The 9,525-nt window shown below is 36.4% G+C and overlaps 1 long non-coding RNA gene across 2 annotated transcripts in view; it reads left to right on the forward strand.

Annotated features, from left to right (window-relative positions):
* LOC141380813 (uncharacterized) overlaps positions 1-5,607 on the forward strand; it is a 32,358-nt gene extending 26,751 nt beyond the window's left edge. For both annotated transcript variants that reach the window (XR_012399691.1, XR_012399690.1), the window contains exon 3: positions 4,091-5,607. This is a non-coding gene — a long non-coding RNA (uncharacterized lncRNA). The remainder of the gene's footprint in view (positions 1-4,090) is intronic.
* The last annotated feature ends 3,918 nt before the right edge of the window (positions 5,608-9,525 follow it).

Consider the following 9,525-nt stretch of genomic DNA (forward strand, 5'->3'; position numbering starts at 1 on the left):
ACGTTAGGTAATAACTCTTCCAAAACCCTTTTCCCAATCTTTCTAAATCAATAGCCTACTTTACAGCAAATCAGCTCGCAGTAGAAAAAACAAGCCACGCCCATAGTTTTCTCATTTAACATTCAGTTTCTCTAGGAACTGCGTCACTTTCATAGACTGTAAAAGATATGGACGTAGTATCTGTGATGTCACCCATAGGTTTCTGAAGAACCCTAAAGAAGCTACCAGGAGGCGTGGCCAACCATCGCCATTTTGTTCGCGCTTCATCGCACCAACCGGGGGATAACAAACAAGGGCAAAGGGGTGGAGCTGCAGACACTTGCTAGCATTTTGATAGACGGGCTTTTCTTTGGGAGAAACGCGTAATACTTCATTACCCGCGACTCGTTTGTGTTGTGACCACATGTGCTTGGTTGTACACTATATCAATAAAGTGTTTAGACTTTTAAAAACACTGTTGTAATACATCGAGCCACCAAACACTGTTGTTATGATGTTTTTCTACTGGAGGCAAACGCTAATTACTTCCAAATACTTCAAATGAAGTCTGTGTTAGTAAATGTAAGACTATTTATTTAATCCGGGCATAACACTGTATGACAATACTTCAGCTGACCTTTTGATAGCCCACGGCTGATCAATCTGTCAGATTCTGGAGTGCATTACAGCTCTAAAGACAACTATAAATGATAAGTGATATTAAATAAATTAATACATGTATAGATGTGGTATTTAAGGATAGAATTTTACTTACCTGGGAAATGGAGGCCACGTAAATGGTTTATGAGCACAATTAAGTTCCCACAGCTTGCCATATCATCGTATAATTGCAGGAAATAATTCCAAAAGGCAGCCGACTGTGTAAAGCCACATAAAACAAAACAAAAATACAATGTTTATGCCGAGTTCAGCGGCTAATCAGCCGGAATCAACTGAGATGAAGTGACAGCAATCACCGAGACCTAGCTGTCACTCAAGTTGCCCCGCCCTTAATTATGCAGACTTCATATAACTTAATATAAACCAAATGGATGAGTTATAAAAAAAAAATCACATCAATCATAAAGGGTAGTACAAGCTATATGAACAAAAATGTTCTTTGCACCAGGCTGTACAGACCTTTTTTCTGTCGTTAAGGCCATTTTAACAGTGGGCTCAATAGAAATCTGCTCTATTATGGTGCCAGAACTAGCGGAATTTCGATGAATTGCAGTTGTTACTTTCGTAATTGGTTTACGAGGGAGAGCAGAGGTTGCCGGTTGGTCACAATACAAAAAGTCCAGATTTAAAACAATTAAGCCCAGTTATTTTTCAGTTCACAGTGGTGTTTTGGCATCCATGAGAAGATTAATATCAATAATTAATCTATTCATTAATTGTTGTCCCCTGAGAAAAAAAAAAGACCAGAGTATAGGTTTGATTAACATGAACTGTTCCTGTAGGGTTTATTGTGTTTGATGTTATTGGTCATTGTGGTGGTTTGTGTTGGGCTCTGTGCCATATGGATCATAGTAATTGTGAAAAGTAATTTGTGCTCAATTGAATAACGTTAGCGTGCTAATATTATCCATTTGCAGCTCTGGCAGCTGTTGTCTCTTCAGACGGCTGATTGCACACAGGCCTGAAGGAAATGGGATGTTGCATGTCCAGATAAGCTTTCCTCCCTGCAGGACAATCCCTTACCCCTAATCAGAGGGCCCGCTCACGCCCGCCATGCCAGTTTCATTTAACCACACCGAATTATTTTCTCTGTGTAATCATTTCTAGCCAAGTGCAACGAGCTTTCAGCAAGGCTGGGTTCCAGATTTCACATACCCAAAGAAGCAATGCACTAAGGCAAATAAACTTTCATTATGTTTGACAGTGGAATCAAAGTAAATTGCTTGCAAGCATGTTAGTTAACATATGTCCAGTATGTTTTAACACACATTGTTATTTACATTTTGCACATTTTAACAGTGTTTGCAATGATTAGCATCATATCATGCATCTAACCTGTTTGACAAATGGCTAGTATGATATGCACTAATAATATGCAAACCTTTAACTCTATGCTACTTTAGAGTGTTAGCATATGGCTAATATGGTTTAATATGTTTCTACACTTCAAACAAGAACTAATGTCGCTAGCATTTTATACCACAAAATGCTAAAAACATGAGTAAAAAAGATTAGCCATTATAGCACAAGGCTATTTTTTTTTTTCATTTCTAGAAGTTTTTAACAAGTTTTAGCAAACTGTTAGCATACATTTGTTTATAGTTTCCTTACTATAGTAAAACTGAAGTAACCATGGCTTTAGTAACCATGCTTTTACTATGGCTTTTGTAGTAAAACAACCCAATTGTTTGGTGTGTACTATGTTTTTTTTTTTTTTAAACATGGTTTTGATACCATGTTTTTACCACAGTAATACTGTAGTAGTACTAAAGTAAAATTGTAGTAACCATGACTGTAGTTACCATAGTTTGTTGGTGCATATTGTGGTTTTTAAAACCATGGTTACTACAGTAATTCTTATAATACTACTGTTAGAGTATTACTGTATTTTAGTACTTTTATAGTATTACTGCTGTAAAAACTTCAGTATCAAAACCATGGATTTTTAAAACAACAGTATGCACCAAAAAACTATATTTATTTCAAAAACCATAGTGTTACTGTTGTTTTACCACAAAAAAACCAAAGTAAAACTGTAGTTAATTTTGTGGTTACTGTAGTTTACCACAAAAAACATAGTAAAACTGTAGTTAATTTTGTGGTTACTGTAGTTTTACCACAGAAAACATAGTAAAACTGTTAATTTAGTGGTTACTGTTCTTTTACGACAAAAACCATAGTGAAACTGTAGTTCATTTTGTGGTTACTGTTGTTTTACTATAGTAAAACCATGATTAATTAGGGTTACCATGTTTAGCACACTGTTAGCATGATATAACATTGTTAACATTGCCATAACACTGTTAGCATGACATAACAACAATTTCCATGTTGCTAGTATGCTTCAACACTATTGTAGCATGAATTAGCCTGTTGCTAGCATGTCCTATAGGCTACTGATAAATAGCCAAACAGATTTCTATGTCATATAGGAAGCACTGTGGATCTATTAGAAACTCTACTGATATACAAAAACACTTGCATGCACAAATCAACAACACCATACATTGAACTCCTGTCTTTAAAAGACATACAGGTGAATAAATGCAGTAAAAAAAGAGTAGCTGTGACAACATATCATGCTTAGAAATAACAAAAGGGAATCACAGGAATCAATTTTATAATACTCCATAAAAAAAAAAAAAAAAAACGGACTGACTTTTTAAGCTAAATGTTCCACAATACTATTCCTTCTTTACTTTTTCTCTCTCCATTTTTCATGATGCACAGTTAATATTTATTAGTGATGTCCAGTGATATCTCCCCTTTTATATGAAGCCCCCTTTTGAAACGAAGAGACTTCAGTGGGTTTTAATGAAGCCATCTGTTCTGAGGGCATGTGCTGTAGACCTGAAGCCTTCCCTTGACTGACTCTAATGAACACACAGAAGCTCTCCAGCGCAGAGCAACACATCTAATTGGATTCTAGCCTGTGTGTGTGTCTGACCAGAGCTTTTGGACTTCTGGTCTTCTGCTGCGTGTTATCGCTACCTTGAATAAGGAAACATGAAAAGTCAGTTTCAAAGAGGAGAACAGATCCTGTAGATGTTATTCTATAAATGTGTGGGTTTTATTTCTAGGGTTATATATCCATATTTAAACGTGTTTTTACTGATGCTTTCCGAGTTCTTAAAAACCGTGAATCAACATGTTGTCTATACAGTAGAGGAAAAAATGACTAGGTTCTTGATGTTGTTGTTGTTGTTTTCTCTCACTTTTAGTAGTTCTTTTTTCTAACTGGGTTTTTTTTTTCAACGTAGGCTCATTCTGGACATGTAGCCCTATATACATTTCTAGAGATCATGACTTATGTAGCCAGAGTAACTTATGGGTGCATTTCGTCTTTAAAACAAGCGCTACGGGGCGGTATGACGCCATTCCTTTTCACGCTTGCTGACAGCTAACCTCCATATGGATGACTTTTCCACAGTTTTTCCATTGGCTCGTCGCATACTTCGGAGAGTTTGAGACACAGAGCGAAGTTGACCGTGGTTGGAGTCTGGTGAAGAATGGTTCTAGAAAAGAGGTAAGCTCAAAAAAATAAAACAAACAAGTAAATAACAGAGTGAGAATGTGGTAAAATCTGAAAGTGGTAAAAATGCTGGCTGGTTTGAGCCCTGGCTGAGCCAGTTGGCATTTCTGTGTGGAGTTTGCATGTTCTCCCCTTGTTGGCATGGGATTTCTCAGGTGCTCCGGTTTCCCCCAAAAGTCCAAAGATGTGCTATGGTGAATTGAATAAACTAAATTGTTCGTAGTTTATGAGTGTGAATGTAAGAGTGTATGGATGTTTCCTAGTGATGGGTTGCAGCTGGAAGTAAAACATATGCTGCTGCGTAAAATATATGCAGGATAAGTTGGCGGTTCATTCCGCTGCGACAAAGCGTATTAATAAAGGAACTAAGCCAAAAAGAAAATTAATGAACTTTTCAGACTTCTGTTCTCACAAGTTTATTTCTCAGATTTTACATTTCATTCAAAAAGTTCTTGTTCTTGGTTTGTTTCCATAAAAAATACTTTAATCTTAGAATTCAGACTCAAACTTACAAGCTTGTTTCTCAGAATCTTTACATAAAAACATAACAAACAAACAAAAAAAACAAACAAACAAACAAACAAACTGCCAGATAAAAGGTTGCAACTAATAGTTAACATCTCACAATTCTGGTATTTATTTTATGAATTTTTGCTGACAATTTAGACTTTTTTCTAAACCTTTTCTTACAATTGCTATTTTTGTTATTCAAAAAATAAAAATCCGAATTTTAAGCCCCCTTTTGAATTTTTTTCTTTTTTAAATATTTACTAAATGATGTTTAATAGAGCAAAGAAATTTTCACAGTATGTCTGATAATATTTTTTTCTTCTGGAGAAAGTCTTATTTGTTTTTTTTTTCAGCAGGAATAAAAGCAGTTGAAAAAATTTTTAAACACCATTTTAAGGTCAAAATTATTAGCCCCTTTAAGCTATTTTTTATTTTTCGATAGTCTACAGACCAAACCATCATTATACAATAAGTTGCCTAATTACCCTAACCTGCCTAGTCAACCTAATTAACCTAGTTAAGCCTTTAAATGTCACTTTAAGCTGAACAGAAGTGTCTTAAAAAATATCTAGTCAAATATTATTTACTGTCATCATGGCAAAGAGAAAATAAATCAGTGATTAGAAATGAGTTTTTAAAACGATTATGTTTAGAAATGTGTTGGAAAAATCCTCTCTCTCGTTAAACAGAAATTGGGGGGAAAGATAAACAGTGGGCTAAGTTTGGGCTGAGGGGACTGAGTTTGGGCACCCCTGATCCTGACTTGAATCCAATTGAGATGCTCTGGCATGACAATATAAAGGCGGTTCATGCTTAAAAACTGCATGATGTGTTTACTTGTGTTACCTTTTACTAATATTTTAATTTGTTAGATGATCTGAAACATTAAAGTGTGACAAACATGCAAAAAAAAAAAAAAAATTAAGTTAGAAGACCAAACAAACAAAAAAAATCCACACGATATTTGGGACAGGAGGTGAAACTTCCTGTAATAATAATAATAATAATAATAATAATAATAATAATAATAATAAATCAAGTTAACAAGTGATAAGGGGAATTGTTCCCTTTAGGGACTCTTAAAATTGTTCACCCGTCTGTGAAATAACAAGCTTACTCCACAACTCTGATTATATCTGACAAATGTCACCCAGAATAGACAACAGACACACAAGGTCACCTGTCAAACTGCACAAAAGGCCACACACTGCCATGCCTCTGATGAGATAAGAGAAGCGAGTGGATGTGGCAGGCCAAAAATGGACTACCACGCTCCAGATCGCTGTCAGTCATGCACTCACATTTTCATTTTCATCTTTCTTATGTGACACAATCTATTTGTATGAACCTGTCAGTCAAGACACAGATTCTGACATCCAAAATACATAGTGCCCCTGTCAATGTCCATCATTACATGACATATTGACTGATACAGTATAGCGTGCCAGTTATCATTTGAAAAATGATTATTATTACATTTATTTCTGAAGACAAAGAAGCATTTTCCTCACCGCCATAATGTGGGTGTTGTTTGTTATGCATATTACTGTAGGCAAGGCATTCTGGGTTTATATTAGCACGCTGATATTTGGTTGCTAGGTGACTGCTTACTAGCCAAAGGAGCCCATCATCAAGTGTTTATGATATTGCGGGGTGCTAAAAATATCCTGGTAAATGCACAACAACAAGCAGCTGTTGTTATACTGGAAATGCTTTGTTAAATTCATTTATTCATTTTCTTTTCGGCTTAGTCCCTTTATTAATCCGGGGTCGCCACAGCAGAATGAACCGCCAACTTATCCAGCATGTGTTTTATGCAGCGGATGCCCTTCCAGCTGCAACCCAACACTGGGAAACACCCATACACAGTCTTTCACACTCATATGGCCAATTTAGCCTACCCAATTCACCTATACCACATGTCTTCGAGCTGTGGGGGAAACAGGAGCACCCGGAGGAAACCCACGTGAACATGGGGAGAACATGCAAACTCCACACAGAAACGGCAACTGAGCCAGCCGAGGCTCGAACCAGCGACCTTCTTGCTGCAAGGCGATTGTGCTACCCACTGCATGGTGCGACTAAATATCAACTTTGATATAAGAAGTCCTGGTTGTAAGTAAGTACACAATATAAAAGTTGACAAATTTGGAATTTTAGTCTATTAGCTGTTTTGAGTTATCCGTACTTCCACATTTGAGTTAATTCAATGAAGAGACCACATTTGGTCAACTCAATTCAGTTGTCGATTTCCCATTACTCAAACGAACTGAGGGAATTTCTTTCCTCAAAATATGAGTAGGTTCAACTTATTAGGATTTACAGCAATATCAGGCCTGTAGCCATGGGGGTTCGGCTGGTTTTAAAGACACACCCCTTACTAAGAAAAGTCCAGAATTTGTCCCATACATGATCTAATTTGTCCTATTTTTCTGCTATTCCATCGTAAATAGTGAAAATAATCCATCAAAAAAGGACCAAGTAGAATCCTATGTTGCCTGTCGCTTCGGTGTGACTTCAGATACAGTATTTCATTCATTCATTTTCTCTTCGGCTTAGTCCCTTTAGGGTCACCAAAGCGGAATGAACCTCTAACTTATCCAGCATATGTTTTAAGCAGCGGATTATTATTAATTATTAAATTATTAATAATTAGTTAATAAAGCAAAACGTTTGTTGATTTTTATACAAGTTATAGCACAAAAAAAACTGAATTGACCGCATAAACATGCTAGAAAAAAAAAAAAAACAATGAGAAAATAGCACACATAGGCTAGGCTACTGCCAGATTAAAGGCCTGACGTTGATCTTCTTAATGTGTTATAGTCATTGCACAAATTACACATATAAATGTCATGTAATACTGGTGATCAATGCTTTATCAACTGTGATGATGGTCATCTGGATGCTTTGGGACTTCTTCTACATCATTCACTAGATGGCGCTGGTGATCTGCGAGTTTTTGCTTGAGTTTAAGTCATTGAAGCCTAATCACTGAAACGACAGCATGTGTATTTTTGCAAATCAAGATTTTCGTGTTATTTATGAGAATAGATATGTTGGAAATATGTCAGATTTAAATAACTGGTTATTATATTATATTATATTATATTATATTATATTATATTATATTGTATTGTATTGTATTGTGTTGTGTTGTGTTGTGTTGTGTTGTGTTGTGTTGTGTTGTGTTGTGTTGTGTTATGTTATACTAAATTATATTATATTCATTTCATTTTTATTTATTTCGCTTTTTTTATATGTAACTTGACTATGACTTCTTTTCTACATTTTATCTTAATGCAGTCTTTACATTTTAAATGTTTAGTTTTTATTATAAACAATTTTATACTAAAAACTATTTTTTATTTAAATTTGACTGCTGGACTGTTACATGATTGGGGAAGGTGGACAAATTTGAGCAGATGTAATAACAATGTTTTATTTTATAATATTATTATTACATAATTAAGTCATTCATTTATTTTCTTGTCGGCTTAGTCCCTTTATTAATCCAGGGTCACCACAGCGGAATGAACCGCCAACTCATCCAGCAAGTTTTACGCAGCAGATGCCCTTCCAGCCGCAAACCATCTCTGGGAAACATCCACACACACATTCACACACACACTCATACACTACGGACAATTTAGCCTACCCAATTCACCTGTACCGCATGTCTTTGGACTGTGGGGGAAACCGGAGCACCCGGAGGAAACCCACGCGAAGGCAGGAAGAACATGCAAACTCCACACAGAAACGCCAACTGAGCTAAGGCTCAAACCAGCGACCTTCTTGCTGTGAGGCAACAGCACTACCTACTGCGCCACTGCTATGCCTATTACATAACATTACATTATTATAATAATTTGACGTTTTATTTTATATTAAATAACATTTATTAACTTTAAAACTAGTTGTTTGACTCTTACCATAGAAAATATGATAGAAAGCAATGTTATATATAGTTTATAGGTATCATTTATAATTCTAGGTATTTATTGGGGGCCCCCAGATTTTCTGGGGCCCTAAGCACCTTGTGAGTGCAACAAAATGGCTAGTCATTACAGGTTTTGCTGAAACAAATATTAACATTTTTTCTTCTTCCTTGCTTTTGTCCTAAAAATACATAAAAACCAGAGAGTTTTGTGCAAGCTGTTTTGTAAGTTTCAAATCATCCCACATCTCTTCACCTCCACACCACTGGCAACTTTCTCACAGCATTTAAGCAGGCTCGGATAACCCTACTCCCAGAGAAACCCACTCTTAACCCAACACTTTTTTTAAAGTCAACACCTGTATCCCTTATCCATTCATTCCAAAAACACTTGAGAAAGTCACACTCTACACACAACTACATTTTTTTGTCAAACTACTTTCTCTCATGCAGAACAACCTCATTGACAGCAGTTGGATTCAAATAGAGCTGTTGGTTTGAATTTTGATTCTTGGTTCTGGAAATATCTGAGAGTCTGAGGTTGCTGGTTCGAGCCCCAGCTGGGTCAGTTGGCATTTCTCTGTGGAGTTTGTACGTTCTCCCTGTGTTGGCATCGGTTTCCTCCTGGTGCTTCGGTTTCCTATACAGTCCAAAGACATGTGCTGTAGGTGAATTGGGTAAGCTAAGTTGTCTGTAGTGTATGTATGTATGTCCTGGCCCTCCAGATTAGGGGTTAAACATTGGGCTCACCTCAGGAAAACTAGATGTTCTTAACACCAATGGCCCTGGGAGTAGGTAAGTAAGGCCCCGTTTTAAAACGCATATGTTTTGCTACGGTTATGCCATCCGTCCACACTACGCCGGAGTGTTCGAGCACCAAAAAACG

Source organism: Danio rerio, chromosome 24 (assembly GCF_049306965.1).
Source record: "Danio rerio strain Tuebingen ecotype United States chromosome 24, GRCz12tu, whole genome shotgun sequence".
Lineage (NCBI taxonomy): Eukaryota > Metazoa > Chordata > Actinopteri > Cypriniformes > Danionidae > Danio > Danio rerio.